This window comes from Patella vulgata, chromosome 3 (assembly GCF_932274485.2).
Source record: "Patella vulgata chromosome 3, xgPatVulg1.2, whole genome shotgun sequence".
Lineage (NCBI taxonomy): Eukaryota > Metazoa > Mollusca > Gastropoda > Patellidae > Patella > Patella vulgata.
In genome coordinates, this window is record NC_065881.2 from 81,434,038 (window position 1) to 81,452,444 (window position 18,407).

Consider the following 18,407-nt stretch of genomic DNA (forward strand, 5'->3'; position numbering starts at 1 on the left):
CGCAAAGCATCAACCAATCAAATTGCTTTTCTCTGCTTACCCTAAGCAGAAAATGCTTATCTTCCAACTCCATCAATGCATTGACCAAATAAACACCTACACCAATTTTGTACATTCTAGCTCAATTAGAAAGAGAGTTATTGTGTCCCAGAAACTGTGATAGACGAACGGACAGACAGATCTACAGACGGGCGGACAGACAGGCAGACGGACGAACTCATTTTTTAATAGTCTCCTGCTTTCTTCGAAAATCTTGAAATTTCCATGCTTTTGATATTGAATCATGAATTAATGTAGAATATTTGGGGACATTATTTCCTACAGGCCCCCCCAATTCTGTAGAATCCTATAGAATCTCATCATATAGAAAATGGAATACTCCCCCCCCCCCCCAACCCTCTAGAATGTTGTATAGAAGATTACACTGTTAATCTATGACTGACAGTCGATTAATGCCATCGTTAAACATATAACGGAGCCCAACACCTCCGTTAAATATAAGTGCAAGTTCAGGGGGCTTCCAGCAACAGACTTTCTCTCCGTTAAAGATAACGATCCGTTAACTGAATAACTTTCCTTCTCGATTAAACGTTTAAATGGATAATCGAGACTATGTTGTTTATCGTACTGACTTTAGTAATGATGACCGAGGCTAGGCAGAAATTTCATTCGCTTAGTTTTCGGTTCAAAGTGGATCAATTTGAATGAAATTTTCAGCAAATTGCCTTTACATTATCTAGTTTTTAACTATTATAGTGAGAACTGCCAACTCGTTATCGAATCTCCCTTAATGTATCTTTAAATATAAGGGCAAGTTAACGACATGTTAAAGTTAAGTGGGGTTCCAGGAACAGACTTTATCTCCGTTAAAGATAACGATTCGTTAACTCCGTCGTTAAACAGATAACAAAGTCCAACACCTCCGTTAAATATAAGGGCAAGTTAACGGCGTGTTAAAGTTCAGGTGGCTTTCAGCAACAGACTTTATCTCCGTTAAAGATAACGATCCTTTAACTCCATGTTAACGCGTCGTTAAAAGTTAACGGTGCTTTGAACACGCGGATTATAATCAATCCAATGAAAAATTCCCAATTAACTGTTCAAATTTAATGAAAATAACAAATGACGAAGTAAATTATCAAAGATGGACCTTTCATCATTGATAGACACGTGTAAGCGCAACATTTCCCCAAAGTTTTATATAAATTTTCATTGAAGGTTCTTATACATGGTTAGCGTTTGGAAAAAATGTGATTTTAGCTATTTTCCTGTGTGGGTCGATTTTCAAGCTTATTTTACAAAAATAACGACAAAAATATGACTTTTAATAATGTTTGTTCAAACAATACCCACTGATACATTATACATGTGATACGTAACAACTTCTTTTTTGCACAAGTATCAATTTTTGGTATCCACGGCACTCTATACACAGTTGGCGGTACCTTTTCTGTAAACTTTGATGTAAAATGCGATGTTAAATTCCTAATCTATATAACATTCTCTAACAAACCCAATAATTTTAAGAATATTGATTACCTAGAAGCTATAAAATCAGTACACCAATAAATAGTAATTTCTAAACTTGCTAAACGGTATCCCTATTCAAATGTCCATGTCTCAGTCAGTATTAATGCTATGGTCATATATAACTTTGCAGGTTTACATAAATTTGTATGTACTATAACAAATATGTTTTTCATAATATTCTGTTGGGGGTAGGGGGTCACTTTACAAGCACTGGTCCACATGACATAAAAATGGGGTGTACCCACTTTGCCGGAAGGCTTTGATGTCAAATTTTGTCGCTAATCCAGAGTTAATCCTAGAACAATGGTTATAATCTATAGTCCATATCTTTTTTAAGAATAAAACTGTATTGATTTTAACAAATTTAACTTTTATTAAATAACATTAAATAATTTACACATACAAAAATGCATTACAATTTACACATTTGGTCTGCTTGATTTAATTCGGTACTTGTAACCATTGTGTATTAAATTTCGGCCACCTCGATTATTGGAGATAAAGCGAAATATTAACCTGAACGTTTGCCATTTTAAAATAAATATAATTTCGACACAGATCGGCCATCTATTTATATTAATATAGTGAATTGAATTCATGTTTGAAGGCATAACGCCGGCATGAACTGTGTTCAAAATGTCATTAATTAGTTGGTTAATAAATTTTATTAACAGGGATTAAGAGCTCATTAACGCTGAACACCAGTGAACAGTTCTTGAACGTCTACTTTTAAACAGAGTATAGTTTTATGATCAATTAAAGGATTAATAGTCTGCTGGCATAGTGGGCTGGCCCAATATATGGCTTGAAAACAATCTATAATTTTAAACACTTACCATTGAATAAAAGAGAAGCGACAGTTCCTATCAACAATTTCTCCATTTTCCTACTTATTCTTAGAGTCTCTAACAAAAGACTGCATTGAAGAATTTACTAAAGAAACAAACCATCGAATATTATACATGGTTGGACTTAAAACCCGCTTGATTGTTAATTCAATTACGGGTATAACAAGCTTCATTAAATATGCTGTCTATTGTTAATCATAGAATTCTAATTTATTAAAATGTCGCAGCTGAGTGAAACTGTTGTCTTGCGTTGAAACCAACCATTATTTCCACTAACGCTAGATAACCCATCGGCGTGGATAAAATCGGATTTTCTTTTTTTAAAAGCATTTGTCAATATATTTTCGCGGTTGGCTAATTAGTTAGCGAACAGCATAGAACAATGACATATCTTTGACGATATGTCACAGGATTGAATCATTTTTGGACTGATATTCCAATTATAGATTCATATTTCACAATATTGAAGTTTACACGTGACTCCATATAGATAAAATGACCCAATGGGACTTTAATGAAGTTTGCGGGGTTGGATGGCCGAATGGTTAGCAAGTGCGCGCTGTATCATACGGCCTGTCATTGAGTCAACTGGCGGGGTTTCGATTCCCCGGTTGTACGTAACAAGGAGTATGGTCGCCTGTCCAACCTCGTGGTTTTTCTCCGGGTCCTCCGGTTTCCTCCCACTGCAAAAGACCTCTACGCGCAAGCGAATTATTGAAATAAAATTGTACCATATGTTAGTCCCGAAATGACCTAGCCTGCGTCGAGTGGACGTTAACCCCCCCCCCCCCCCTCTCTCTCTCTCTCTGTTTCTCTCTCTCTTAATGAAGTTTGTGAACAACGTATTCGGCTTACAGTATGTGATCAAGTTCAATGATTATCAGTCGTGTATGATATGAAATAATAATTACCATTTTAAAACACTAAAAATATATTAAAACCCCAAACAGTCTAATAATTTAAGTAGTTTAAAAGTATTATTTTTTATTTTAGTTTTCAGGGCATCGCATCGGCTCAACGAGCTTATATCATATAATATCCCCTGTCATTCATACCCGCTCGAAAGAGAGAAAGAGAGAGAGAGATGGGGGTTTACCGTCCACTCGACACAAACTAGGTCTTTCGGGACAACTTTCACAGATGATATAAACAAACACATTGATGACATAGAATTCCAAGAAATCGATGATTTTACACTGTCACAGATGATATAAACAAACATATTGATGACTTGGAATTCCAAGAAATCGATGATTTTACTTTTGATTGAATAATCGAGATCTAAACTATTAGCAGTAAGTTACAATCTGATTAAAACACAGATCCTATTTCGTTTCGTTTTTTATGGTTCAAAATTTCGTTTTACTTGTCTGTACTATACTAGTATCTGGAGGGGTTGATATATAACCCGCGTTCTGGTCGATATGAGGGATTAGCCAATAAAACGGTCCGTTACGGCGAGTTCTTGGCGTGCGGTACAGGGAATTCTGGGTAACATACTAGAAACATCAACAATGCTGATTGGTTAATGAATGTCTGACATCATAGGGTCAACACCCGATCTTCATGAAGTGGAGGCTACAGAAAGTATAAAAAACGAAAGGAAATATAGATCTGTATTTTAATCAGATTGATGTAAGTTATTAACATCAGCGGTTAAAGATGCATTAGGCCCATGTACGATTTAGATAAAGAGCTGTCGGCCCTTGCTATAATAATTCCGGATGAATGAAAACTAATAGGCTTTTATTGAAAACTTTATTCAAATTACTTTATTCTTTGACAAGATGTGGCATATATTGTTTATTACCGTGGCAACGTTACTTGTCAATCGAAACTCCGTCTAGCTTCTCGATGTTTGAATTAAATCGTTAAATGGAGATCGCATTTCAATCGATTTATATCTCCGCCACCCGACAATCTAGAGAGTTGATTATAGGCTTGTCGTGTGAATACATGTCTAAATAATAATTTATATAACATTTGAAAGTGAAACAAAAATAGAAATCTGCAATAGGGGGCTGATATAGCCCTTGAATAATGTTAAGGGGACCTTAACGTGGAAACCTAACTGATATATTCAAGGTCGGAAATAAACCTGCCCCCCCCCCCGGCTGAAAGAACACCAGGACCCTTACATCTATTAAGAAAAGAGTAAATGTCTATTTAATAATTTATATAACATTTGAAGCATATAAATATCAACCCATCAACTACAACTGACTATGAGCAAACCAAATCAAGAACCAAAGTGTGTAGTTTTATGGCACACACGTCCCATTGACATCCATCTTCAATAGAAGGCTTGGTCTCGCTTAGTTACTTTAGTAACGAAAATATGAGAGCCCTACCTTGAAGAGAGCAGGTAGGGCTCTCATATTTTCGTTACTAAAGTAACTAGGTCTCGCTTTAACTCCGTACATCTTATCAAGACCTTCACGAAATACCCTGCATATTTCGGCACTAATTTCGATTGGGTATTCACCCAGTCTGAGAGCTTATCAGATTCCTCGATCATCGCGAATATGAAGTCTCGCACTTTCCAGCTACCTTTGATAATCAAGTTGCAAAGTTCAAGGTTCGTTCAGTGTCAAGGTTTCCGTTTATCAACATATACACACAGAGTGATGTTTAGTGACATTACAGACAAATCCCAAGATGCAGTGCGCGACCTACTTTTTATGCAAATGAAGCAGTCGCCACTCGGTATATTTTTACTCTGTGATATACATCAAGCGCTATACATGCTGAAAGAGATCGGACAATTTTCGCGTGCAGACATCCCTAACCGTCGGGTTGCCGGTTAAGGAAACCATTAAAATTATGTCTTGTATGCGCCCCATGGGTGTTTTTCCAGAGAATCCAGGAATTTTCTAGTAAGATTGGAAAAGAAATGAAATGAAATGGGGTTTAACGTCCTACTGTTCTGCTCCTAACCTGGGCTAATGAAGACGGGCATACGCCATACAGTGTGCTATGAGGGAAATTTTGCCCGGACAGCGGCACTACGGCCTACTCTTATATCGAATTCCAACTGCCAAGGGATCTTTTACGTGCACGCCAATGTGTACACGGGACCTCGGTTTTTCGTCCCATCCGAACGACTAGACAGCTTTCCTTGTTAGCCCCTCCGTCCTGCATCACTGACAAGGGAGAACCACGCCGGAAAATCTGGATGAACTTTCTCGGCCAATGCAGGGATCGAACACCCGACCTCCAGGCTAGCGAGCTAGCGTCTTACCCACTTAGCCACGTGATCCCCAGTAAGATTGGATGTTTTTACTTTCCATATATACCAAATTGCAATACTTTTATTGGAAATAATCACCCGATAAATACTTTTGTGGGAAAATATATTTAGAGGAGTTAAATCGCTAATATTTGAGACCTAGAAATTGACCCAAATGGGTCGCAACGCATATAATAATGTAATCTGATTGTATATAAACTGATTTATATTCAGTTGTTTCCGTTTTGACTCTAATTTCAAATCAGTTATGTCCAGCAAAATACGTTACAAGTCTCATCCGAATAGCAATTTCTAGCGTCTGGTTATTCCAGTCTATTGTGCTTGCTCTCCAGATAAGATATTGCGTCACCGTTTGACAGGAGTTGTGGAATATGTCTATCCTCGTTCTTTCTGGTCACTTGTTACAAATGACGTTGAAACGCACCGTGTACCATTCGTGTACCAATGGTAAGATGTTTATTTTGTTTTAAATATTGGTTATCAGAAATCTACTTTTTCCTGGTAAGATCACAACATCAATGTTGATTTGAATTGACAAATAATTTATTTGTATTTTCAACGTGTAAGACTTTGGATGATATTGAGTTAGAGACTTAGCTACTTTAATATCAGAATATGTCCTTACAAAAACATTATATCTGTTTAACAGTACACAGTGAACAGCACTCGGCAAACCTCAGCAGATTCCAGTACCCTATATCTAGCCTGGGCTGTATGACGAAGTCCGCCATTGGAACTACTTTCAAGTTCCCGGATTACCAACGGCGTTGCCCATGACGACGCCTTTGAAGAATGTTTAAAGCGAGAATTTCATATTTTCTAAGAAAGTCAAAACATAATTATTTCTATGTCTTTTGCTCAATAGGTTATCAACTCACTATTATACGACCATGGGCATTATTTCCCACCCTTAAAATTCATTGACACAGGAAATAATAACACAATTACCTCCCTTGTTTTCCTATTGCCTCCATGTATTAGCTACCTTCAAACGTTGGAATTTGAAGTTGAAAATGATATTTTTGCCAATTTCTCAGCTGGCAATAGTGAATTATAGGATTAATAGTATTATTCCTTAACAGGGTAGGACGGTTTATGGATACCATCTATTTTAAGGCTTTATTTTAATAAATTTTAAAAATATAACTTAAAAATATGAAATTGTAGCTTTAATCATACAAATATTTCAAAGTCTAGCTGTTTTTCTTTCAAGTTTATACAATTTTCATTAAACAAGGACAACTTTGCTCTAAAAATTCTTCACACGCTTTGAACGACGCAATTTCGATAGCTTCCTTTTAAAGCGGCAAGTTTTCCTAATAAGTAAATCGGTGCCGCATCGCAATTGTATAGGCGTAGGAACATATCACTTACCGTTATACAGCTTAGTTCTCGGTTCATGGTGGATCAATTTGAAATGAAATTTTCAGCAAATTGCCTTTACTAAAATTTCTACACACGCTTCTAACGACGCAATTTCGATAGCTTTCTTTTAAAGCGGCAAGTTTTCCTAATAAGTAAACCGGTGCCGCATCGCAATTGTAATTTGTATAGGCGTAGGTACATATCACTTACCGTCATACAACCGGGGCTAGATGTAGAGTAACGAAATCTGCCGAGGTTTTGCCGATTGAGTGAACATGGGTTAGGTTTCAGTTTAGTTGTAAGGTGTAAATATACTTTGTTATAAACTGGTCTAACCGGTTTATATTGTGGGTATTCCAATTATTTAATATTATGCTGACGTAATACAGTAGACTAGACTATCATGTTATTAATTTGTAACCACAAAACACAAGACCAGTATAATCCTGTCCACAACGCTTAGATCACTGACACACGGAAATAGACGGGGATTTTGTTGAATAATACCTTTCTGTTTGTCTCGCCCTTTCTGGTGATCAGAGTAGAAGAAAGTTGTGTGTATTAAATCTGTTACTATAACAACATCAAGATGTCTGATATGGTGAGTAGAATTAACATAATATGTCTGTGATATATCACCCTCGCTGGTTAAAACAGACAAATATATGGAAATCTTTATACAGTTTGTTTGGCCGTGGAGATCTTTAACAACGGGATCAACCAGGATGAAACCCGGAGAAACCTCACGAGGTTAAACAGGCCACTCCACTTCTTGTCAAATACAAGTCCGGGATTGAAACTGCAAAACTTTACTCAATGAAAGACTTTATGGTCTTAAGGCGTTAGGCCACTAGGCAAACCCTGCAAAACCTCCACCCCTCCCAACTTTATTAAGGGGCTCCCTACACAGAACAAAATGACTGTGAACGGTGCTTGCTAGAGTATTATCTTGATGTTTCTAGCTCGTGCATAAATTTAGCGCGTGGCAATCTTTCCAGTGCATCAAAAACTAAACAATCCAAGACTAAAAAAGGTACCCAAAGTAAAAAAAAAGCGGTTGCCATGCAAGATACGCCCCCATCTTGCAAGATATGGAGAGAGAACAAGCCAAAAAGGCGATATTATTTTTAAAATTAGGGGCCATAATCCAGGTTGTTACGGTCCGACAAGATAAACCAAGATCGTTAATATAAAAATAAGTTTGATCAAAATCGGATAAAAAAAATGTGATTTCTAGAAGGTCCACAAGCTAAAAACACGATTTTTCGTACAATCAGGCGTCGTAATCCAGGAAGTTACGTTCCGATAAAAACATATAACGTTTCATGAAAATCGGATCAAAATTGTGAACTCTAAAGGCTCCACAACCTTGGTATTACATATTTTTACAATATTTGTATACAAGGAGCGGTCATTTTGTCGGATGTGTCGGTACGATGTCCACGAAATTCAGACTGGGTCATCATTAGCGTGTAACGGTGATATATTTGAAAGTTTTTTAAATTGGTCCACAAGCTAAAATCGTGATTTTTCGAAAAATCAGGGGTCATAATCCAGATCGACACCAACCGTGATCTTTGGGATATAAACGTTTATTTTAAGTTTCATCAAAATTTGTAAGTTTCGTCCGACTGTCAGAAAACTGATGGTTATATACCGTTCAACTGGTTCTACACACACAAGATCATAACTAGATTGGAGATTACAAGTTATCTTAATTTCGCTGACTGGTATAAGTGTATACAGGTCATATCTATATTATCCATACATGTGCAATTGATAGTCTTTAATTACCATACCGTGCGTATGTGTTTAGAACAAAGTGTATAGGTCAATAAGTTTACTGCATCTAAATAATAGTTCATATTTTATAAAATAGTTCATCTTCTATATCTATCTATCTTCTATCTATATATTTGTGACTGTCGTTTGTCTGTCTGTCTGTCTGTCTGTCTGTCTGTTGTCTGTCTGTTCGGGGTTGGCGGCTACACTAGGTCTGCCCCGAGTCTGAATTTTGGGGTATAGGGGTAGCTCGGACCGGTGAGTAACATAGGCCAGGTGGCGTTAGTCTATCACTTCCGGTTTCGGAGTTATGACCCCCGAGCGAAGCCGGTCTGTTCGGGGTTGGCGGCTACACTAGGTCTGCCCCGAGTCTGAAATTCGGGGTATAGGGGTAGCTCGGACCGGGGAGTAACATAGGCCAGGTGGCGTTAGTCTACCACTTCCGGTTTCGGAGTTATGACCCCCGAGCGAAGTCAGTCTGTTCGGGGTTGGCGGCTACACTAGGTCTGCTCCGAGTCTGAAATTTGGGGTATAGGGGTAGCTCGGACCGGGGAGTAACATATGCCAGGTGGCGTTAGTCTACCACTTCCGGTTTCGGAGTTATGACCCCCTAGCGAAGCCGGTCTGTTCGAGGTTGGCGGCTACACTAGGTCTACCCCGAGTCTGAAATTTGGGGTATAGGGGTAGCTCGGACCGGGGAGTAACATAGGCCAGGAGGCGTTAGTCTACCACTTCCGGTTTCGGAGTTATGACCCTCGAGCGAAACCGGTCTGTTCGGGGTTGGCGGCTACACTAGGTCTGCCCCGAGTCTGAAATTTGGGGTATAGGGGTAGCTCGGACCGGGGAGTAACATAGGCCAGGTGGCGTTAGTCTACCACTTCCTGTTTCGGAGTTATGACCCCCGAGCGAAGCCGGGTATCCTGCTAGTATATTATTATATATATATTTGTGACTGTCGTTTGTCTGTCTGTCTGTCCGTCTGTCTGTTCCGGGTTGGCGGCTACACTAGGTCTGCCCCGGGTCTGAAATTTGGGGTATAGGGGTAGCTCGGACAGGGGAGTAACATAGGCCAGGTGGCGTTAGTCTACCACTTCCGGTTTCGGAGTTATGATCCCCTAGCGAAGCCGGTCTGTTCGGGGTTGGCGGCTACACTAGGTCTGCCCCGAGTCTGTAATTTGGGGTATAGGGGTAACTCGGACCGGGGAGTATCATAGGCCAGGTGGCGTTAGTCTACCACTTCCGGTTTCGGAGTTATGACCCCGAGCGAAGCCTGGTATCTGTCTGTCTGTTCGGGGTTGGCGGCTACACTAGGTCTGCCCAGAGTCTGAAATTTGGGGTATAGGGGTAGCTCGGACCGGGGAGTAACATAGGCCAGGTGGCGTTAGTCTACCACTTCCGGTTTCGGAGTTATGGCCCCCGAGCGAAGCCGGTCTGTTCGGGGTTGGCGACTACACTAGGTCTGCCCCGAGTCTGAAATTTGGGGTATAGGGGTAGCTCGGACCCGGGAGTAACATAGGCTAGGTGGCGTTAGTCTACCACTTCCTGTTTCGGAGTTATGACCCCCGAGAGAAGCCGGGTATCCTGCTAGTATTTTATAAAATAGTTCATATACTAACAATATACTAAACAGTAAAAACAAAAAATGTCAGTACGATTTCAAAATCAGAGAGGCACTTTAATCAAATCATTCTAAAAAACGACTTACTAAATGGATCAAAGCAATTTTTTGTGAACAGTATGTTGACACATTAGTGATTAATTCATCACAATTCCAAGACATTACCAGAAGGTTTAGTCTGTACACAGTCTACCACTTCCTGTTTCGGAGTTATGACCCCCGAGCGAAGCCGGGTATCCTGCTAGTATATTATTATATATATATTTGTGACTGTCGTTTGTCTGTCTGTCTGTCCGTCTGTCTGTTCGGGGTTGGCGGCTACACTAGGTCTGCCCCGAGTCTGTAATTTGGGGTATAGGGGTAACTCGGACCGGGGAGTAACATAGGCCAGGTGGCGTTAGTCTACCACTTCCGGTTTCGGAGTTATGACCCCGAGCGAAGCCTGGTATCTGTCTGTCTGTTCGGGGTTGGCGGCTACACTAGGTCTGCCCCGAGTCTGAAATTTGGGGTATAGGGGTAGCTCGGACCGGGGAGTAACATAGGCCAGGTGGCGTTAGTCTACCACTTCCGGTTTCGGAGTTATGGCCCCCGAGCGAAGCCGGTCTGTTCGGGGTTGGCGACTACACTAGGTCTGCCCCGAGTCTGAAATTTGGGGTATAGGGGTAGCTCGGACCCGGGAGTAACATAGGCTAGGTGGCGTTAGTCTACCACTTCCTGTTTCGGAGTTATGACCCCCGAGAGAAGCCGGGTATCCTGCTAGTATTTTATAAAATAGTTCATATACTAACAATATACTAAACAGTAAAAACAAAAAATGTCAGTACGATTTCAAAATCAGAGAGGCACTTTAATCAAATCATTCTAAAAAACGACTTACTAAATGGATCAAAGCAATTTTTTGTGAACAGTATGTTGACACATTAGTGATTAATTCATCACAATTCCAAGACATTACCAGAAGGTTTAGTCTGTACACAGTCTATACAACAGTATCTGGTCAATAATAGCAGCGCAGTCTCTGTACATGGAGTGGACCAGACGATTGATGAACGCCATTGGCACCTGGAACCACACTCTCAGAAAAACCTGGCGCAATTCATCGGTACGACATTATTAAGTCTCCTCTGAATTTCATCCTAAAGATGTTCAATCGGGTTTAAGTCGGGACTAAGGGCTGGCCAGTGCATAACGTTGACACCGTTCTGCTGTAGAAAGTCCCGAGTAACTCTAACGGTGTCATGCTGGAAAACGTTGTTTCAATGACGTGCAAAAGGTGGTATGACGTGGGGTCTGAGAGCTTGATCGATGTAGCGCACTGCTATGATGCCACCTCCTCTCCCTGGACCAAGATTTTGGAACACCACAGGACCCACTCTCTGGTTCAGGCAGATTCCACCCCAAAACATTACGCTTGGACCTCTCCATGAGTCTCGTTCCATGACACATTGGTCAGAATAACGTCGACGCAATATTCTGGTCAGAATAACGTCGACGCAATATTCTGGTCTTGCCATCTGCAGTTGATACGCAATACCGACTCTCATCGGTGAACAGAGCAGCAGGTGTCCATTGCCTATGTCACCAGTTTTGGTGTTATTGGGCAAACTGTAGATCGCCGTTCACGTCGATGGCGAGGGGTGAGGATCGGTCCACGGCAATGGATGTTCTCTCTGGTGAGACCTCGACGCACTGTATCGGTACTGAGGGATCTTCTGTGTATCCCCACTGTCTGACGTGCAGTGGCGGCGCCAGCCGTCGGTGGTTGGAGGGGCAAAGCTGGGGCAAAGTCCAAGGTTAAGGGGGCAAAGGCAAGGGCTTCAACTAGGGGAAGGGAGGTCTCCTCCAGACAATTTTGAAAAACAGGCTGCCGGAAATGCAGCCTAGCAGTTTTCCATGCACTGATAGTTGAGGTAAAGTGTCAAAATAACGGACTTGCGAACCGCGACAAAGCCCAATCACGAGCGCCAAATGGGAGACCTTTCACAGAAAAGTTTGAAAAATAGACTGCGGGAAATGCTGTCTGACAGTATTCAGTCAGGTACCGATCGTCGTGATAAATAGATCTGACCAGATACCGTCCGTCGCCTGATCACTAGTTTATCCGACCAGAGAACAAAATGTCAAACGAACGGACTTGCGAACCTCAACGAAGTCCCCTTGTGAGTGCCAAAGTAGCAAGGCCTTGTGGGGGTATTGGGGACCTCCCCAAGAAAATATTAAAAATAGACTGTCGGAAATGCTGTCTGACAGTTTTCAGGCACCGATTGTAGAGATAAATAGAGCTGATCAGATGCAGTCTGTCGCCTGACCACTAGTCTATCCTACCTCAGAGAGGAAAGTGTCAAATGAACGGACTTGCGAACCTCAACGAAGCCCCCGAAAATTTTGAAAAATTGACTGTTGGAAATGCAGTCTGGCAGTATTTCAGGCATTGATCGTCGAGATAAAAAGAGCTTACCATATACCGCCTGTCGCCAAATTACTAGTTTATCCGACCAGACAGGAAAGTGTCAAACGGACGGAGTGAGTGACTCAAAGTGAATGAATATTTTCGCCACGATATTTTGTGACATAGACTGCCGGAAATGCAGCATTTTAGACAGTCGTCGAGATAAATAGAGCTGACCAGATACTTTTCGTCGCCAAATCACCAGCTTATCCGAATAGAGAGGGTGGTTTCAAAAGAACGGAGTTAGTGTATCAAGTGAATGCATATTCTCGCAGCGTTGACCTATACCCAAAAACTTTGAAGATCGTAAAAAGCACTTTCCATGTGATTCACGTGTTATTGTTTACAGCAGGATGGGCTTGGTAAGAAATCCCTCAGGCTCTACAACATGCAAGTCTATGACTGAGTGGGGATGTGGGATTTAATCACTGAAGAAGGTATTGATTACCGAAACGTATCACAAATACTTTTTTTATTTTCTAAAATTATTGTGCAGGGGGGGGGGGGGGGCAAACAGAGGGCAAACCAGATTTATGTGGGGGGGGGGGCCAATGGGGGCCCCCCTTGGCGCTGCCACTGCTGACGTGCTGTTTCAGATGCCTGTGTGAATGGATTCTGCACGTTCTGTCGCACAACATGGCGGTCTTGTCGCCTTGTTGTAATCCTTGGTCTACCAGTTCGGGGCGATCATCCGTGTTGTTGGTGGCCCGAAAACGTTGCTGAAGCCTGTAGATGGTCCGAACATTGACCTGGAAGTGATTGACAACGGCTGGGGCAGTGTAGCCAGCGTCGAGTCTTCCAAGCGCCCGGTTCCTCTGAGCTTTCGTGAGTTGTGGCATGCTGATGACGTTGTAGTGTGAATGATTCAACCAGGTATGGGATGGATTTTATAGGGCTGGTCCCGGTGAACAGCACGTGCAGCATGAAAACCACGGAGAACACATTACCATCTCAGAAGTCAGGTTGCGTTTTTGAGAACATTGGGTGGAATTAGGTCTAATCTAACGAAACACTGCGAGGAGTATGCCCACTGTCTTGACTGGGCGCTTGTACAAGCTAAATAATTTTTTTTTATGTTTACAGTCCCTTCAGCCGATTGTTCGCCCAGCGAATTTCTATTTCAACGCTTCAAATAATGTACATATAGTCAACAACTACAACATTCACAATCATCTGAGTAGCCCACCAAAAGAAGATGTCGAAAAAATGAAGAATGAAATACAACAACTCCAATCAGATAAACAGAGCCACGCTGACAAAATACAGAAGCAAGCTGACAAGATACAGCAACTTGAGTCAAGGGTTAAAGTTGTGGAAGATAAAACAGGAGTCAAGAAAGCAGATGAAAATAAAATGAAAGAAAAGAATCATGTGATAATTATGACTGTAGATTTGTTGTAAGTAGATACCATGTCTTTATTTATTTCTTAAACATACATTATGCAAGAGCTAACTCTACCCTTTGCAAGTCTTTCTCTAGACATTAAATGTTGTACAGACTATTAATTTGACATTTATTAACATGCCAAGATCACAGTCAACTCTCATGGGTACGATTTTAAACAGATTTGAATCCGATCTGCGAATCAACGGCTGTTCATGATTAACCGTAAAAATGGATAATCGAGACTTTGTTTATTATCTTAACAACGGTTACAATGGCAACCGAGGCTACAGTGTTTTTAAAATTCGGTTTTCTCGGATTGGAGTAAAGTAATTTGACCGTACGTTTCAGCATAAATATTCTATTTACATTATCCAATTTTAAACATTATAGCGAGAACTGCTAGATCTCTATATAAGCTTCCATAATGACCCTTTTATCATATTTACCTGTGTCTATAGAGGTAGGTATTATAGAAGATATATAACTATTATAATATAATATATATTTACCTGTATTTACAGGCTGTGGAGATGGTCCTATGTGTATAGGTTTTAGTAGAGATACAAATAGGAGGAGTAGAGAAGGCAGTATGGTATAATAGATGTTGATGTTGTTGACATTACTAATATTTTAATATATAGAATTTATTCTTTTGGGATTATTATAATATCTTTTGCATTCATTGCTTGTTATATTATCATTATCTTTTGCATTGTTTGTTACATTATTAGTCTGTGACGAATATGTCGATACGTATAGCATGATTACCGTCAGTCGACTTGTTGCCGTTTTAACGCGTAAAGAAACCATTTAAATCATTATATGCATAAAACCCAATCTGATTAAAACACAGATCCTATTTCGTTCCGTTTTAATAGTTCGAAATTTCGTTTTATTGCCTTTACTACACTATGACCTGGAAGAGTTGTTATATAACCCGCCTTCTGGTTGGTGTGACGGATTAGCCAATGCAAGACCCCTAGTTTCGAACACATTTCTGTCGCGCGACGTAGACGTTCATCTTGTGTCACGTCGATCCTCTAAATTTTCTATATAAACGGCGCTAGAACATATGAATGTTTAGCTGGCCGGTCAACTCTGGTTTAAGGTCGTGGTCAGAAATGGAATGTGTCTGTTGACCAAATTTGATAATGAGTCCTTGTTGGTATACAAGGCATGAAGCACGTGATCGGAAAACACCATTTCATATTTGGCATGAGTGACCAATCACATGATTAATTACATCATAATTAGCCAATAGAATAATTAATGACTGTGAATCTGAGAGTATACAATTTATAAAATGTGCGGTCAAGGTTAGACAGCCATGTAGTTCTTGCAGGGAGAAGATGTAACAATTCTCTATCAGCAGACTCGCCGAGTCTGACTGGATGGGGTTTGAGATAATAAAATAAAACCAAGTACGAACAATCTAAACCATTAGACAAAATTCGAAGTCCTAAAAAAACGGAAAAGGCAAAATAGTGTAATCAGTATATGGACTGTTCACCGTGTACAAAATACACGACAAACAGTGGTAACAGGTGTCCGGAAGAGTAAGCTTACCCTGGCTGACGCCACACCCGCCATAGCTGCATCCAAACTATTAGGCGAAATCTCGGTAAAATAGCGTGATTGGCCAATGGACTATCGGTATGCAAAATGCACGTGATGAACAGTGTTAACGATGTAGTAGACAGATATTATCAGGGAAATAGTATACGCGTCAATTAAATATATATAGAATAATAGCCGAGAGAGACATGTTATATTTACCAGTCAAGTCAATATGACGGCCATAAAACTTTTTAAAGGTTTTAATAAGTTTAGTTCGCAAGTATCCATGTAGTTAATGACTTTATTATAATGCGTGTAACCATGTAACCTATATGTAGCAGTGCTTAATATAGAAATGTAGAATCGAAATGTGGTATTGTTGTTCTTGTGTGTAACCATAAACTGAATAAGTGGCAGAATAAATACACAGTATTTAAAGTGGAGTCCTAAGATTTCAATAAGAAACAAATGCGGCCAGAGACAATACTAGACGATCATGGGCTGTTCCAAAATATGGAGTAAGAAACGATGCATGGGTTACACGCCGGATGTTGCGACCGATTTGCCCGGTGTCCGCTCTCCACGTCTGACAGACGACCCATGGCGCTACACTAGAATGTCCACCGTTTTTATGCGTGACCCCGAGTGCCCAACAATTTTTATGCGTGGCCTAGCCTGACCCATGAGTTCCCCACAGTTTTTATGTGTGTCCTAGCCTGCCCATGACCCACCTAAAGTCTCCAACAATTTGTATGCGTGGCCTTGGACTTTTTCGGTAATTAGTGTTGTTTTTTCGGTATTTAGTATCAGAAAACAATTTACGGTATTTTGCTGTGTTTTGGGGGGTATTTTTCTGAATTTTTCAGTATATAGTACAGCCGAACACAAGTTTCACCTGTCATTAGAAAGTATATCACGATTTAACATTTAAATACGCTTTAAATTATTGCTTACGTGGATAGTCGCCTAAAAAATTAAACTTCATTGTTGTTCAATTCATATAATAAAATAAATGATATTCGGTGACGAAGACTGAGATAAACATTTATATACGTCATTCATTTCAGACAAAACATCAATGTGTTCAAAAAATAAAACATAATACAAGCATGTGACTAACGAATGGCTTAATAATTTATTGATATCACTTGGTATTGTATAAACTATACAATCAGTTATATTTTCTAGCTGAATAAAATCACTTATACATAACCAGATTGAAGATTCTTTGAAAGTTTCAATGGGTTGTGACTTTGATTTGTAACAAAAAGTAATTAATTTTCTATCCGTTGTTTGTAAGATTTATTTTTAGTAAATATAGCTCACCACTGTCCTATATGCTATTGATATCAGTAAATATAAATAGTTGTTGGTGACGTCAAATGATCTATTGTTACTAGATATTATTTTTATCATATTTATCAAGGTAATGGTTAATTCATATTCTAGTAGGACCCGCTGTGACTCGGTTAGTAAGGCAACGACTCTCTCATCACCGAGTGGTCCTAGGTTGGATCCCGGTGTCGGGAGAGAAAGTTATGCACAATATAATATGACTAATTTACGTGTAAACATAAGAAAAGTGCGAATAGTATTCCAATGTTTTGATAGCGCGTGCGCGCTGTATCATAAGGTCTGTCATTGAGTCAACTGGCATGGTTTCGATTCCCCGGTTGTACGACGTGACAAGGAGTAGGGTCGCCTGTCCAACCTCGTGGGTTTTCTCCGGGTCCTCCGGTTTCCTCCCACTGCTAAAGACCCCTACGGAGAGCAAATTATTGAGATAAAATTGAACCATATGTTAGTCCCGAAATGACCTAGTTTGTAGTTTGTGTCGAGTGAGTGGTAACCCCCCCCCCCCTCTCTCTCCAATCTTTTGTGTCTCAAGGGCTTGGTGAGGACTGAAGGCCCGTGAGTACTGACTGTCCCGAGTGCCACCTAAATTTGAAGAAAATTTAACTATTAATTATATTTACTTCAGTGAAGTTTACGAAAGATACATAAAGCATCAGTAACACTGACTTATGACTTACACAAGCCAATGACAATGATAGAATATATAAGATGAACGAACCATAATTCAACGATTTCGCTGACTTTGTAGGCCGATCGGATGACTATGTGATAAAAATATAAGACGATCATCAAACCAAAATTCAACGATATTTACAGGGAGTTTACGAATAAAGATATATCTAAACAGAAAGATATTTAAAACAGAAAGCACCAGAAACACTTCGAAAAACTATAATTTCGCTGACCTTACAGGTCTTGACATTCTTAAAACTCTTCAGATTTGGCCCACTATATTTTCCTTTCTAAATTTCTTCAACATTTCTTTTTCTTTGGCAAAATTCTATGCGAAATAATAAAAAAAAATGTATCATAGTAAGTAGAGGCGCAAAAAATTAGAGTGGCACAAAAAATCGAGTGACGCATGAATATCTTAAAGGAGCTAAATCGCTAATATTTTGACTTTATCATTACCGGTATTATGACTTTGTACATTGTTCTTTTTACATATAATCAATAGAAAAGACATTGTAGCAGAGCATTTAATATTGGCAGGGATACCCTTCCATACTAATTGACACAAATGTGTCGCAACGTATATAATACTG

The 18,407-nt window shown here is 39.9% G+C and overlaps 1 long non-coding RNA gene across 1 annotated transcript; it reads left to right on the top strand.

Annotated features, from left to right (window-relative positions):
* The first annotated feature begins 7,416 nt into the window (after positions 1-7,416).
* On the top strand, positions 7,417-16,155 carry LOC126816977 (uncharacterized). The gene is made up of 3 exons (XR_007678693.2): positions 7,417-7,594; positions 13,926-14,239; positions 14,751-16,155. It is a non-coding gene; the product is annotated as an uncharacterized LOC126816977 (long non-coding RNA).
* The last annotated feature ends 2,252 nt before the right edge of the window (positions 16,156-18,407 follow it).